The following is a 15237-nucleotide window of genomic DNA, read 5'->3' on the forward strand; positions in this document are numbered from 1 at the left end:
GGTTGTGCTGAGTCAGGGGAATGTGTGTCTGAGTGCCACCATCTGCATCTTGTGAGGGCGATAGAGGGGCCTGTGTGATGTGTGAGTGGTGTATGAATGTGGTTTGGGAAAAAGTTCTATGTAGATATGTGCAACCAAGTTGAAGGAGGGGGGCACCAGCAGGGCTGTACTGGCGTTGGGAACAACATACTTGACATGTTTGCCTACTCAATTGTATACAGGGTACAAGGTGTGTGAGCTGACATTGAGTTTACGGGTACTCACCAGCTTTATCCGATCTTACACCTCCAGCCTCCACTGCACCTACTCCCTCAATGGCCTCGAGGTGCATGACAATGCTGCATGTTTCCTCCCATGGCTGCAGGTGGATGGGAGATGCAGGGCCACCTCCTGTGCCCGTGCCATGGGTGCGCTGTGCTGACAGGAGGTTCTGCACCCTGAGACGTAGATCGTCCCACCTTTTGCGGCAGTCCTGGACTGGTCTGTGTTTTGTCCCGACAGCCGTGACTTTCTGGGCCACAACCTCCCAGATGGCCTTTTTGCTCATTTGTATCTGGTGCTGTAGGTCGAAGCTGAACACTTCATCAGCATTTTCCACTACTGAGTCGGCCAGCATGTTTAGTTCGGACTCGCTGAACCACGGCTTGTGCCTCTGTGCAGCTGGTACCCTTGAAGACATATCTTTGGTTGGTTGTCAGTGCTTGGGATGTGGCTGTCAATTCTGTGCACTGAGGATTGCAATGGATTTTGTTTTGTTAATGGCTGCCGGTCCATTTCCTGTTCCGGCGATCACGTTATTTCTGGTCACTGTAATACCTGCACCAGTAACAACGGTGCCGGTAAGTCCAGGAGCCCACAGCGAGATTCAGAGTCACCGACACCGAGGGTGCCGGTGTGGGGGGTTTTGGGGGAGTTTGGTGGTATTACCGGCATGCCGGTGCAACCGTTTCCAGCATGCCGGAATGCACGTGCACGCTGACACAGAAGCAACCATAGATTCCGGCAGCAGTGTCACACTGACACGGTAGCACCAACATGCCTTTAATTATGATTTCTTTTCCGGAATACTTATACTGAGGCCCATAGAATTTTTAAATAAAATATATATGTGGGGATGGGGTAAGGGGTTAAATCGGTGGGGAGGGGGTTTTAAACAAGGGTAAATGGGGCGTTTGGGAGGACTCCCAAAAAGAAACAAAAATAATTTTATATTTTTGTTGTTTTGGATTAGTTAAAAATGCATTTTTTGTTTTTTAGTTTGTTAAAATGACATGTAACCTACCAGTATACTGCCAAGGTCCTGCCCAGTACAATAGCTGTAAAGGGCTTCCCTCCTGCATTCTTCCATTGTACCGACCCAAATCCATTTGTTCCAGCATGTTTGTAATTAGAAAATATCTTCACCTTTCATCCGCATCCGCATCATGACTGCCAAAAATATTGTCAAACATCAACAAAATGACATCAATGCCATATTTTAAGTGGGCTGCAGTCTTCCGGCCATGGACTTCCCAATTCACTCCTGTTCCTTCAGTTGTCCACCCGGCACAGCTCATCCAGCATATGCCAACCTTATGTGTCCACCTCTGGTAACAACACACGGTACGGATAATAATCTACAGGGGTAGCCCCACACTCAGGTGATACTCCCTCCTACTAAGTGAGGATATATAATATATATTTTAACCAAAGGAAGGAACACAAACAACTCTCTATGTAAAACAGTAGATGTACCCTCATATAGTGGAATCTCAAAACAGCCAAAAAGCAAATATGGGCTGCATTCTGTGTTCTGTGTACTCAATAACAATCAGTGTTACCACAAATATATCAATTTTAATATATTATTCTCTTTTGAGTACAAGTAATACAAACATTAAAAAACATACACATCACATAGTAATATACATGTTAAAATGATTCCACCTCACAACATCAAAAGTCACCAAATACTTGATCACAAAACAACAATGACAACTTAATTATTCTTATTCCCCATTGTGTTAAACAAGCCCAACTTATATAAGTTTCCGTCCTATGTGTTACCGGTAACTGGACATTCTTCAGGGGCAGAAGTAGTCCTGTGCTTCAGGTAGATCTCTCTTATTCACACACCAGATTCCTATATCTAAGGGTACAAAACAAGAACATATTACTACACGGGCATTATGGGTCTAATTAATCGACCTAGCCAATCCCTAATCACCAAAAGGGTGGAAGGTATACAGAAAATCATATACCTGAACCAGTAGTCCGAAGAAGTTAATGTCTTCAGACTTGATAGCAAAACCAATTCTTGCTCTTCACTTATCTAGCAGATAGGGGGATACACTCAGAGTACCAAGAACCAATTAAAAAAAGACTAACATTTTAGTCAGTAAAAAATCTATAGCCATGCCACTACCTCTAAAAGGGTTTCACATACCCCCAAGGATATAAACCCCGTATAGAAAAGACAGCTCACCCTGGGATGTAAGTGCTGTTCTTCTCCTAGACGCGACTCATTAATGGTAGAGTCTTCAAAATGCATGCCGTTCAAGACTTCAAATTAGCCATCTATTGCCTAAAAGAGAGGTCTCAGTAAATACCAAACCTCTTTGAATTCATAGGTCTTCCCAACAAGAAACCTCAAATGGGGACCCTTACCTTTCCCATACTGCAGTTTACAATCCACACCAAAAGGGGCCACATCTAGTGAGAAAGATCTGAAACATAAGGGAGAGAAGCCTCCTGCTCCTCCAATAGGGTGATCCAAGGCAGGGGTATCACGCCTTTCGCTCTGCAAATAGAAGCCACCACAAAGACAAAATTAATCTATGTCCAACTGTCCGCCTCTTGGAACCCAACTTCCAAACCCTCAGTCTCTTACCTAGTCTAGGGCTGGTCCTCTCCTGAAAGGAAGGTGAGGTACTATGATCGACCCTGGAAGTGGTGGAATACACACACTCGCAGCGGCTTGCAATCACTAGAAAACCCCAGCGTCGCGTCATAACGCTACGTGATGACGTCATCACGCGACACGTTGCGTGATGACATCACACATCAAAGAAACGGGCCATGAATAGGCGACCACTAATATCAGACAGCAACAACACAATTACTACGTTGTTGCTTAGTAGGGAAAACAAACCCAAACGAAGGATTAATGGGAGGGAAAACAACGCGATCTACATTGGGAACAGAGCGCAAAAGATGAATAACTTAGTAAAGTCACATAGTCCCTCCACTATGCTGTATGTCAACAAAAGACCTCCACCCGAGATGCACAACTGGGCTCCCTGCCCCTGGGCATGCCAGAGAACTGTAAGAGAGTAGCAACAGAACCTCACAACTCAGCTCTACCGTATTCGGGATTGGGTAGTGATGTCCAATGACCTAACTACACATATGCAAATCATGTATTAGATCAGCTACAAGAACAAACAATGTCATACATCTTGTCCCATGGTTCTTTATGTCGACAAATTTATACTGATTTCTCCATCAGTTGGCAGTCACAGTAAGTGCAGAACTCCATTGACATAAGAGCACAGAGCCCAAGTAAGTGGCCCACTTATCTAATATTATGCCACTCGATGTTCTCATTAAGTCCTGTCACATGGCTATTAGTGAGGAAGATAAGCTTATGTTCCAGATTAATCAGTTTCCTGTTGGTTTCATCTTGAGATCTCCCTTTAACCTTTATTAATATGCACCATTCAAAATCCCTAAAAGTATGTCCTTTTTCTTCAAAATGTTTAACTATGGGTGCCTTCTCGATATGGTTTTTCAAACAGCTCTTATGCTCGGTCATACGAGTTTTGCACTTTCTGTTGGTCTTGCCTATATACAACAACTCACATGGACATTTAATCATGTAAATTACATTTTCAGTTTTGCAGTTTGTATGTTCTTTTAATGTCCATTCTGAAGTCATACCAAGGTTAGCAGAAGTAATTTTCTGTGTATAAGGACACATGACATATTCTCCACAAGGATGATGTCCCACAACTCAGGGCAAACCCCACAAAGTACTTTGACCGCCCTCGGAACTAACAGTCTTGTGTCCATCATTCTTCATGACAAGATTGCGGATATTAGTGCTTTTTCTGAAAGCTATCAACGGCAGTGGGCTGTTCATGATCTTTTTCCAGTTCCTACAAATAATGTTCTTAACTTTGTAGGACATGTTACTGAAGGTATTAACAAACACCAATGGGGTATCATGGTTAACGTTATTTTTCTTTTTCTTTTCAAAAAGAGCTTCCCGATTATTATTGAAAGCTCGTTTGGCAGATTGTCTAACAATTTTAGCAGGCTAGCCTCTATCAATCAATGTGTCCATTAACAAATTTGCTCCTTCTTCATAATCATGTCTCGTATTACTATCACGTTTAAGCCGTAAAAATTGCCCAAAGGGCAAGTTGTCTCAAACATGCTTGGCATGATGGCTTTTATAATGAAGAAGAGCATTTTTGTCAGTACTTTTCACAAACGGTTTCACCCATAGTTGGTTATTCTGATGGTAAATTGTCAAATCCAAATAGTTAACCTCAATGGAACTCATGGAAGCTGTACATTTCAGATATCTATTCTGATTATTCAACCATACCAGAAAATTGTTTGCCTCATCAATCGACCCATGCCATACCATGAACACATCATCGATGTATCTCAACCATTGTGTTATTTGATGTTTAAAAGGATTGACTTCCGAATAGATCACAGTTTGTTCCACCATATCGACATACAAATTAGCCAAATTTGGAGCCATGGATGCACCCATGGCTGTGCCCTCTACCTGTAAGTAAAATTGCCCCAAAAATTTGAAAAAATGATTTACCAAAGCTGTTTCTGCACACCACAGAATAAAGGCGTTGCTCACTGGATGATTATCTTCAAGTTGTAATAATGTCTCCTCCACAACTTCAAGAGTGGTTCGTTGTGGGATATTGGTGTAAAGAGATTGTATGTCTAGGCAAATAAGTATGTCTTTGGTGTGGTCGAAAGTCAATCCTTCAATTTTCCCAATGGCATCTCTGGTATCTTATACATATCTTCTCATTTTCATTACAAATGGACGTAAATTAAAGTCCACGAATTTGGATAAAGGTTCCAAAATTGAATTGACGCCCGACACAATGGGTCTGCCCGGGGGTGTCACCATATTTTTATGGATTTTAGGCAAGATGTAAAAGATAGGGGTTCTCGCTGTCTCTCTAGTTAGGTAATCACCTTCTTGTTTACTGATTAATTGTAAATCAACTGCTTTGTCAACTTTCTCCTTTATCATTTTCATGAGTGCAGGACTAGGATCTTGATCGATTTTTTGATAGCTGATGTTGTATGCCAATAGTCTGTAACATTCTTCGATATAATCCTTCTTGTTCAAAATCACAATCTCCCCACCTTTGTCTGCCTGGCGGATAACAATTTTATCATTTTTACCCAGACCTCGCAACATGGCAATTTCTTGCTGACTCAAGTTGGAGTTCTTGGGAATGCCTTTAGTTTCGAGCTTTTTCAGTTCTTGTAAAACCTTTTTTTTCAAAAACCACAGATTCAGGTGAATGTGTGTGGTGACGAGGTGAATGGCACAAAAATAGCCTTCCATACCCTTGAATTGGGGGGAGCAGTAACCAGCATAGCACACCTGGCTGCTGCGTGAGTCCAACTACAAGGCCATGTGCAGTGTTGAATTGGGGGGTGGGGGCAGTAACCAACATAGTGTACCTGGCTACTGAGTGAGTCCAACTACAAGGCCATGTGCAGTGTTGAATTGGGGGTGGGGGGGGCAGTAACCAGCATAGCATACCTGGAAGCTGGGTGAGTCTGACTACAAGGCCATGTGCAGTGTTGAATTTGGGGTTGGCGGGCAGTAACCAGCATAGCATACCTGGCAGCTGGGTGAATCCAACTACAAGGCCATGTGCAGTGTTGAATTGGGGGGGGCGTCAGTAACCAGCATAGCATACCTGGCAGCTGGGTGAGTCTTACTACAAGGCCATGTGCAGTGTTGAATTTGGGGTTGGGGGGCAGTAACCAGCATAGCATACTTGGCTACTGGTTGAATCCAACTACAAGGCCATGTGCAGTGTTGAATTGGGGGGGGGGGGGGGGCAGTTACCAACATAGTGTACCTGGCTGCTGCGTGAGTCCAACTACAGCGCCATGTGCAGTGTTGAATTGGGGTGGGCAGTAACCAGCATAACATACCTGGCTGCTGGGTGAGTCCAACTACAAGGCCATGTGCAGTGTTGAATTATGGCCCAGTATGACACCCATGACCAGTGAATGTGCACACTGCATGCATTAAGCCATCATTACTCCTACTGCAATTTCCTGATACAATTACCAAACCTCTGTGAAAATGCACAGAGGCCGGATAGGGTGTTATGAGAATAAGAGAAAGGAACATTATTACCCACAATTGTAACACTAGTAAACCTCAAACATTAAAGGGGACATGAACCTACTGAGCGTTGTGAGTGCATTAAATGTGCAATTGTGTAGGTGTACCTGAAGGTGCAGCACAGTAGTAGCATGCCTGAGTGCAAGGCCTTGATAGCCATGTCTCCATGTATGAAAAATATACAGTGCATACATAACTACATCTATTCCGTATAACGATAATACACCACACCATAGTGACAACAACAAGCTAAAACACAGTTAAGCAAACCCACAACACATGATGCACAGCCAGAGAATCCAGAAGCTACCACCCCAAAACAATTTTTGGATGCACACACATTTGACAGGTACACTGCCTGTTAGTACTGGTTACATGTCTTTATAACAAATACTTTTAAATGAAATGCTCTTAGGCCGAAACTTGCAGAAAGAAAAAAACACTTCACTATTTATTTTGCTCTAATATATGATTTTTTATGGGGGTCCCCACCCCGATCACTGTTTCACTCCCCTAAATACCCTCCCCCACCCTTTTCGAAAAGATTTAACCCTTTGCCACACACACACATATATTATGAATATGTGTTTTTGTTATATGAGTTACAATATAAAAGCATGTCTATATAAAGGATTCAATTGCTAAAAGTACTGTAATAAATGGACATAGTTGAATTTCATTTGTAACACATTACTGATATTTACTTCCATTCCATGTGTGTCAGTTGTACGAAAAGTGTTAGAGGTCATGTTGTCTGAGAATGGTCCATGTGAATGCAACTGCACAATGCACACCCCACACACATTCTGACAAAGTGCACTTCTGGTACAGAAAATTAACATATGCTATCTGAACTCAATTGTGCTTGTGCATGTAAGTCTTCGTAATTGAACACTATACAGCCTGTGCCAACATGAAATGACCAGGAAATTGACATGTACACTTTCTGTTGCTCCCGTGCAGGTGATGCTGGGTATCTTCTGATGCCATGCTAAATGACTTCCGTCAGGCAACCCCACAACATTCACAAGCAGGCATACAACTGTGCCCATGTACGTACTCACTGCACCATTTAGTAGACTTTTGGCCTTTTGAAGGGCAGGTTCCACCTCCTCAGCAGATCGGGGGAGCGCTGATGTACAGCGCTGAAAAGGTGGGGAACATTGTGCTTGCATGTGCCATGTTGCACAACATGTGCATAAGGCACAACGTCCTCCTGCCCCCCCCGATATGGACATGCTTCCACCAGAGGCTGAGGTGACACTGATGATGAGGAGGATAAAGCACAGCACTGCAATGGCATGGATGGATGTGTCATACGTGGGGGACCGGTGTAAATGAGCACCTGTTACACACACATACGGCACAGGACATCGAGCATACTGGGCACTGGACACTGTACATGAATAAACGCACTTACGCTGAAGGATCAATGTCCAGTCATTATTTCTTTTTCAACACCACATTTGTGATAAGCCCTGACTCCCGCTACAATCCCACCCAACTATTCTTCCGCACACCCACTCCCCAACTATCCCAAACCCCCTCCCCAACTATCACCACACCCCTTCCCCAACAATCCCCAGACCCCCTCTCCAACTATCCCCACACCCCCACCACAACTGTCCCTCCCCACACCCACCCAATCAGTGTCCTTCTTCCAGCCCTTTTAGGCTCAGGGGTACGGCCATCTGCAGGCCGAGACAGCTGCTCAGAGTGGCACCTTGGAATGCTCTGAAGGGAACTCCCTGCATTTAAACTTGTGGAGGGAGCCAGAGGCATATGCATGTGCCTTTGGTCCATGTGAGCCTGCACCAACATGGAAATAGACTCAACCAGGGAGGGCATCACACTGTTCCCCTCCCTCACACACTGTGCCAGTTGAAATATGGCACCTGTGTCTCTGCCTTGTGACTGTGCGGCCCTCCTGCAGCTGGCCTGAAGAGCCTCCCGCATGATTTGGGCCTCATGCAGGTGCTGTTGGACCATAGATGCAAGGGATTCCTGACGTACCTCCATTCTAGACAGGCGCCCTTCAATATCCGTGTAATTGTGTGGGGCTAGGGATTGTTGGGGTTGGGGGCTCATTAGGCCCACACGACTGAAGCCCTTGGTGTCCTGGTAGCTGTGGTCTTTCTCCACACTTTCCGACTCCACCTTCATCCCCAATGTTGTCATCTTGACCCCCTTGTGGACCCCCTTCTGGAAGGGGTGCAGGTGCCTCCTGGTCCTGGTCAGTTGGTGGCTGAGGTGCATGTGCCTCCTGGTTTTGTGGTTGGCTGGGGGCAGGTGCCTCGTGGTTGGTGTGTGGATGGGGGGCAGGTGCCTCCTGGTTTGTGGGTGGCTGGGGGGCAGGAGGTCTCTTCTCTCATGCTGAATGATGCAGTTGAGTCTTGCGTGGACGTGGTAGTGGTCTGTCGGTGGCGTGGCCTAGTGGTCTGGAATGTACTGGGCTGTTCAGCCTCATTGGCAGATGATGTGCCTGTGGGGGTCAGAAAGGCAGGGCATCAGTGATGGTTGTGGGTTCATGTGACAGACATAAGTGCTAGTACTTTCCGATGTCTATGCTGTGTCATGGACATGGTGGTGGCCATGCCATGGTGCACACATGTTTGTGTTGGGGATGCTGTGTGGGTGCATGTGTGGTGTGTGAACATGGTTTGTGCAGTGACTGTTGCGTGGGGTTCTGGTGTTTCCCAGTTTTGGTGTTATGGGTGTGCCAAACAAGCTGTATGATATGGTGTTGTGGCTGGTTGTGACATGGATGTGTTACACATGTGACTGCTGCCCATGGCAGTTGCTGCGTTGGTGATGATTTAGTGGAATGGGCCGTGGTGGATGGGATGATTGGGCAACAAATATCTTTGATGAGTGTGACTGGTCATTTGCTTGTGGAGGAGGTGCTTGACACTGATGTGACTTTGGGCATGTCCTAGCACGGCAGTGACAACAAAGGTTGTGCTGAGTCAGGGGAATGTGTGTCTGAGTGCCACCATCTGCATCTTGTGAGGGCGATAGAGGGGCCTGTGTGATGTGTGAGTGGTGTATGAATGTGGTTTGGGAAAAAGTTCTATGTAGATATGTGCAACCAAGTTGAAGGAGGGGGGCACCAGCAGGGCTGTACTGGCGTTGGGAACAACATACTTGACATGTTTGCCTACTCAATTGTATACAGGGTACAAGGTGTGTGAGCTGACATTGAGTTTACGGGTACTCACCAGCTTTATCCGATCTTACACCTCCAGCCTCCACTGCACCTACTCCCTCAATGGCCTCGAGGTGCATGACAATGCTGCATGTTTCCTCCCATGGCTGCAGGTGGATGGGAGATGCAGGGCCACCTCCTGTGCCCGTGCCATGGGTGCGCTGTGCTGACAGGAGGTTCTGCACCCTGAGACGTAGATCGTCCCACCTTTTGCGGCAGTCCTGGACTGGTCTGTGTTTTGTCCCGACAGCCGTGACTTTCTGGGCCACAACCTCCCAGATGGCCTTTTTGCTCATTTGTATCTGGTGCTGTAGGTCGAAGCTGAACACTTCATCAGCATTTTCCACTACTGAGTCGGCCAGCATGTTTAGTTCGGACTCGCTGAACCACGGCTTGTGCCTCTGTGCAGCTGGTACCCTTGAAGACATATCTTTGGTTGGTTGTCAGTGCTTGGGATGTGGCTGTCAATTCTGTGCACTGAGGATTGCAATGGATTTTGTTTTGTTAATGGCTGCCGGTCCATTTCCTGTTCCGGCGATCACGTTATTTCTGGTCACTGTAATACCTGCACCAGTAACAACGGTGCCGGTAAGTCCAGGAGCCCACAGCGAGATTCAGAGTCACCGACACCGAGGGTGCCGGTGTGGGGGGTTTTGGGGGAGTTTGGTGGTATTACCGGCATGCCGGTGCAACCGTTTCCAGCATGCCGGAATGCACGTGCACGCTGACACAGAAGCAACCATAGATTCCGGCAGCAGTGTCACACTGACACGGTAGCACCAACATGCCTTTAATTATGATTTCTTTTCCGGAATACTTATACTGAGGCCCATAGAATTTTTAAATAAAATATATATGTGGGGATGGGGTAAGGGGTTAAATCGGTGGGGAGGGGGTTTTAAACAAGGGTAAATGGGGCGTTTGGGAGGACTCCCAAAAAGAAACAAAAATAATTTTATATTTTTGTTGTTTTGGATTAGTTAAAAATGCATTTTTTGTTTTTTAGTTTGTTAAAATGACATGTAACCTACCAGTATACTGCCAAGGTCCTGCCCAGTACAATAGCTGTAAAGGGCTTCCCTCCTGCATTCTTCCATTGTACCGACCCAAATCCATTTGTTCCAGCATGTTTGTAATTAGAAAATATCTTCACCTTTCATCCGCATCCGCATCATGACTGCCAAAAATATTGTCAAACATCAACAAAATGACATCAATGCCATATTTTAAGTGGGCTGCAGTCTTCCGGCCATGGACTTCCCAATTCACTCCTGTTCCTTCAGTTGTCCACCCGGCACAGCTCATCCAGCATATGCCAACCTTATGTGTCCACCTCTGGTAACAACACACGGTACGGATAATAATCTACAGGGGTAGCCCCACACTCAGGTGATACTCCCTCCTACTAAGTGAGGATATATAATATATATTTTAACCAAAGGAAGGAACACAAACAACTCTCTATGTAAAACAGTAGATGTACCCTCATATAGTGGAATCTCAAAACAGCCAAAAAGCAAATATGGGCTGCATTCTGTGTTCTGTGTACTCAATAACAATCAGTGTTACCACAAATATATCAATTTTAATATATTATTCTCTTTTGAGTACAAGTAATACAAACATTAAAAAACATACACATCACATAGTAATATACATGTTAAAATGATTCCACCTCACAACATCAAAAGTCACCAAATACTTGATCACAAAACAACAATGACAACTTAATTATTCTTATTCCCCATTGTGTTAAACAAGCCCAACTTATATAAGTTTCCGTCCTATGTGTTACCGGTAACTGGACATTCTTCAGGGGCAGAAGTAGTCCTGTGCTTCAGGTAGATCTCTCTTATTCACACACCAGATTCCTATATCTAAGGGTACAAAACAAGAACATATTACTACACGGGCATTATGGGTCTAATTAATCGACCTAGCCAATCCCTAATCACCAAAAGGGTGGAAGGTATACAGAAAATCATATACCTGAACCAGTAGTCCGAAGAAGTTAATGTCTTCAGACTTGATAGCAAAACCAATTCTTGCTCTTCACTTATCTAGCAGATAGGGGGATACACTCAGAGTACCAAGAACCAATTAAAAAAAGACTAACATTTTAGTCAGTAAAAAATCTATAGCCATGCCACTACCTCTAAAAGGGTTTCACATACCCCCAAGGATATAAACCCCGTATAGAAAAGACAGCTCACCCTGGGATGTAAGTGCTGTTCTTCTCCTAGACGCGACTCATTAATGGTAGAGTCTTCAAAATGCATGCCGTTCAAGACTTCAAATTAGCCATCTATTGCCTAAAAGAGAGGTCTCAGTAAATACCAAACCTCTTTGAATTCATAGGTCTTCCCAACAAGAAACCTCAAATGGGGACCCTTACCTTTCCCATACTGCAGTTTACAATCCACACCAAAAGGGGCCACATCTAGTGAGAAAGATCTGAAACATAAGGGAGAGAAGCCTCCTGCTCCTCCAATAGGGTGATCCAAGGCAGGGGTATCACGCCTTTCGCTCTGCAAATAGAAGCCACCACAAAGACAAAATTAATCTATGTCCAACTGTCCGCCTCTTGGAACCCAACTTCCAAACCCTCAGTCTCTTACCTAGTCTAGGGCTGGTCCTCTCCTGAAAGGAAGGTGAGGTACTATGATCGACCCTGGAAGTGGTGGAATACACACACTCGCAGCGGCTTGCAATCACTAGAAAACCCCAGCGTCGCGTCATAACGCTACGTGATGACGTCATCACGCGACACGTTGCGTGATGACATCACACATCAAAGAAACGGGCCATGAATAGGCGACCACTAATATCAGACAGCAACAACACAATTACTACGTTGTTGCTTAGTAGGGAAAACAAACCCAAACGAAGGATTAATGGGAGGGAAAACAACGCGATCTACATTGGGAACAGAGCGCAAAAGATGAATAACTTAGTAAAGTCACATAGTCCCTCCACTATGCTGTATGTCAACAAAAGACCTCCACCCGAGATGCACAACTGGGCTCCCTGCCCCTGGGCATGCCAGAGAACTGTAAGAGAGTAGCAACAGAACCTCACAACTCAGCTCTACCGTATTCGGGATTGGGTAGTGATGTCCAATGACCTAACTACACATATGCAAATCATGTATTAGATCAGCTACAAGAACAAACAATGTCATACATCTTGTCCCATGGTTCTTTATGTCGACAAATTTATACTGATTTCTCCATCAGTTGGCAGTCACAGTAAGTGCAGAACTCCATTGACATAAGAGCACAGAGCCCAAGTAAGTGGCCCACTTATCTAATATTATGCCACTCGATGTTCTCATTAAGTCCTGTCACATGGCTATTAGTGAGGAAGATAAGCTTATGTTCCAGATTAATCAGTTTCCTGTTGGTTTCATCTTGAGATCTCCCTTTAACCTTTATTAATATGCACCATTCAAAATCCCTAAAAGTATGTCCTTTTTCTTCAAAATGTTTAACTATGGGTGCCTTCTCGATATGGTTTTTCAAACAGCTCTTATGCTCGGTCATACGAGTTTTGCACTTTCTGTTGGTCTTGCCTATATACAACAACTCACATGGACATTTAATCATGTAAATTACATTTTCAGTTTTGCAGTTTGTATGTTCTTTTAATGTCCATTCTGAAGTCATACCAAGGTTAGCAGAAGTAATTTTCTGTGTATAAGGACACATGACATATTCTCCACAAGGATGATGTCCCACAACTCGGGGCAAACCCCACAAAGTACTTTGACCGCCCTCGGAACTAACAGTCTTGTGTCCATCATTCTTCATGACAAGATTGCGGATATTAGTGCTTTTTCTGAAAGCTATCAACGGCAGTGGGCTGTTCATGATCTTTTTCCAGTTCCTACAAATAATGTTCTTAACTTTGTAGGACATGTTACTGAAGGTATTAACAAACACCAATGGGGTATCATGGTTAACGTTATTTTTCTTTTTCTTTTCAAAAAGAGCTTCCCGATTATTATTGAAAGCTCGTTTGGCAGATTGTCTAACAATTTTAGCAGGCTAGCCTCTATCAATCAATGTGTCCATTAACAAATTTGCTCCTTCTTCATAATCATGTCTCGTATTACTATCACGTTTAAGCCGTAAAAATTGCCCAAAGGGCAAGTTGTCTCAAACATGCTTGGCATGATGGCTTTTATAATGAAGAAGAGCATTTTTGTCAGTACTTTTCACAAACGGTTTCACCCATAGTTGGTTATTCTGATGGTAAATTGTCAAATCCAAATAGTTAACCTCAATGGAACTCATGGAAGCTGTACATTTCAGATATCTATTCTGATTATTCAACCATACCAGAAAATTGTTTGCCTCATCAATCGACCCATGCCATACCATGAACACATCATCGATGTATCTCAACCATTGTGTTATTTGATGTTTAAAAGGATTGACTTCCGAATAGATCACAGTTTGTTCCACCATATCGACATACAAATTAGCCAAATTTGGAGCCATGGATGCACCCATGGCTGTGCCCTCTACCTGTAAGTAAAATTGCCCCAAAAATTTGAAAAAATGATTTACCAAAGCTGTTTCTGCACACCACAGAATAAAGGCGTTGCTCACTGGATGATTATCTTCAAGTTGTAATAATGTCTCCTCCACAACTTCAAGAGTGGTTCGTTGTGGGATATTGGTGTAAAGAGATTGTATGTCTAGGCAAATAAGTATGTCTTTGGTGTGGTCGAAAGTCAATCCTTCAATTTTCCCAATGGCATCTCTGGTATCTTATACATATCTTCTCATTTTCATTACAAATGGACGTAAATAAAAGTCCACGAATTTGGATAAAGGTTCCAAAATTGAATTGACGCCCAACACAATGGGTCTGCCCGGGGGTGTCACCATATTTTTATGGATTTTAGGCAAGATGTAAAAGATAGGGGTTCTCGCTGTCTCTCTAGTTAGGTAATCACCTTCTTGTTTACTGATTAATTGTAAATCAACTGCTTTGTCAACTTTCTCCTTTATCATTTTCATGAGTGCAGGACTAGGATCTTGATCGATTTTTTGATAGCTGATGTTGTATGCCAATAGTCTGTAACATTCTTCGATATAATCCTTCTTGTTCAAAATCACAATCTCCCCACCTTTGTCTGCCTGGCGGATAACAATTTTTACCCAGACCTCGCAACATGGCAATTTCTTGCTGACTCAAGTTGGAGTTCTTGGGAATGCCTTTGGTTTCGAGCTTTTTCAGTTCTTGTAAAACCTTTTTGTCAAAAACCACAGATTCAGGTGAATGCGTGTGGTGACGAGGGCACCAGGTAGAAGGATTTCTTAGACCACTGTGATTGGTCTGTAAACTGGCTGATTGATCTTCAAAAAATTCTCTAAAATGTACCTTGCGCATAAAGGCACTAAACCCTAGTCTAAATTCGAAAGGGTCGTGATATTTGGATACCACAAAATTGAGGCCTTTGTTCAAGCACCGTTCTTCATCCTTTGTTAGGGTCTCACTAGAGAAGTTGACTACCAGCCCCGGTGGCCGCGTGTCTGCATGCAGTCTTTTGGCCATTCCTGCCGACTGTTTCCTCTGCCTAAAAAAGGTGGGCGTCGCGACCCATTCCTTGCTCCTTGATTACCTTTCATAT

This window comes from Ambystoma mexicanum, chromosome 10 (assembly GCF_040938575.1).
Source record: "Ambystoma mexicanum isolate Mex_15411 chromosome 10, UKY_AmexF1_1, whole genome shotgun sequence".
Lineage (NCBI taxonomy): Eukaryota > Metazoa > Chordata > Amphibia > Caudata > Ambystomatidae > Ambystoma > Ambystoma mexicanum.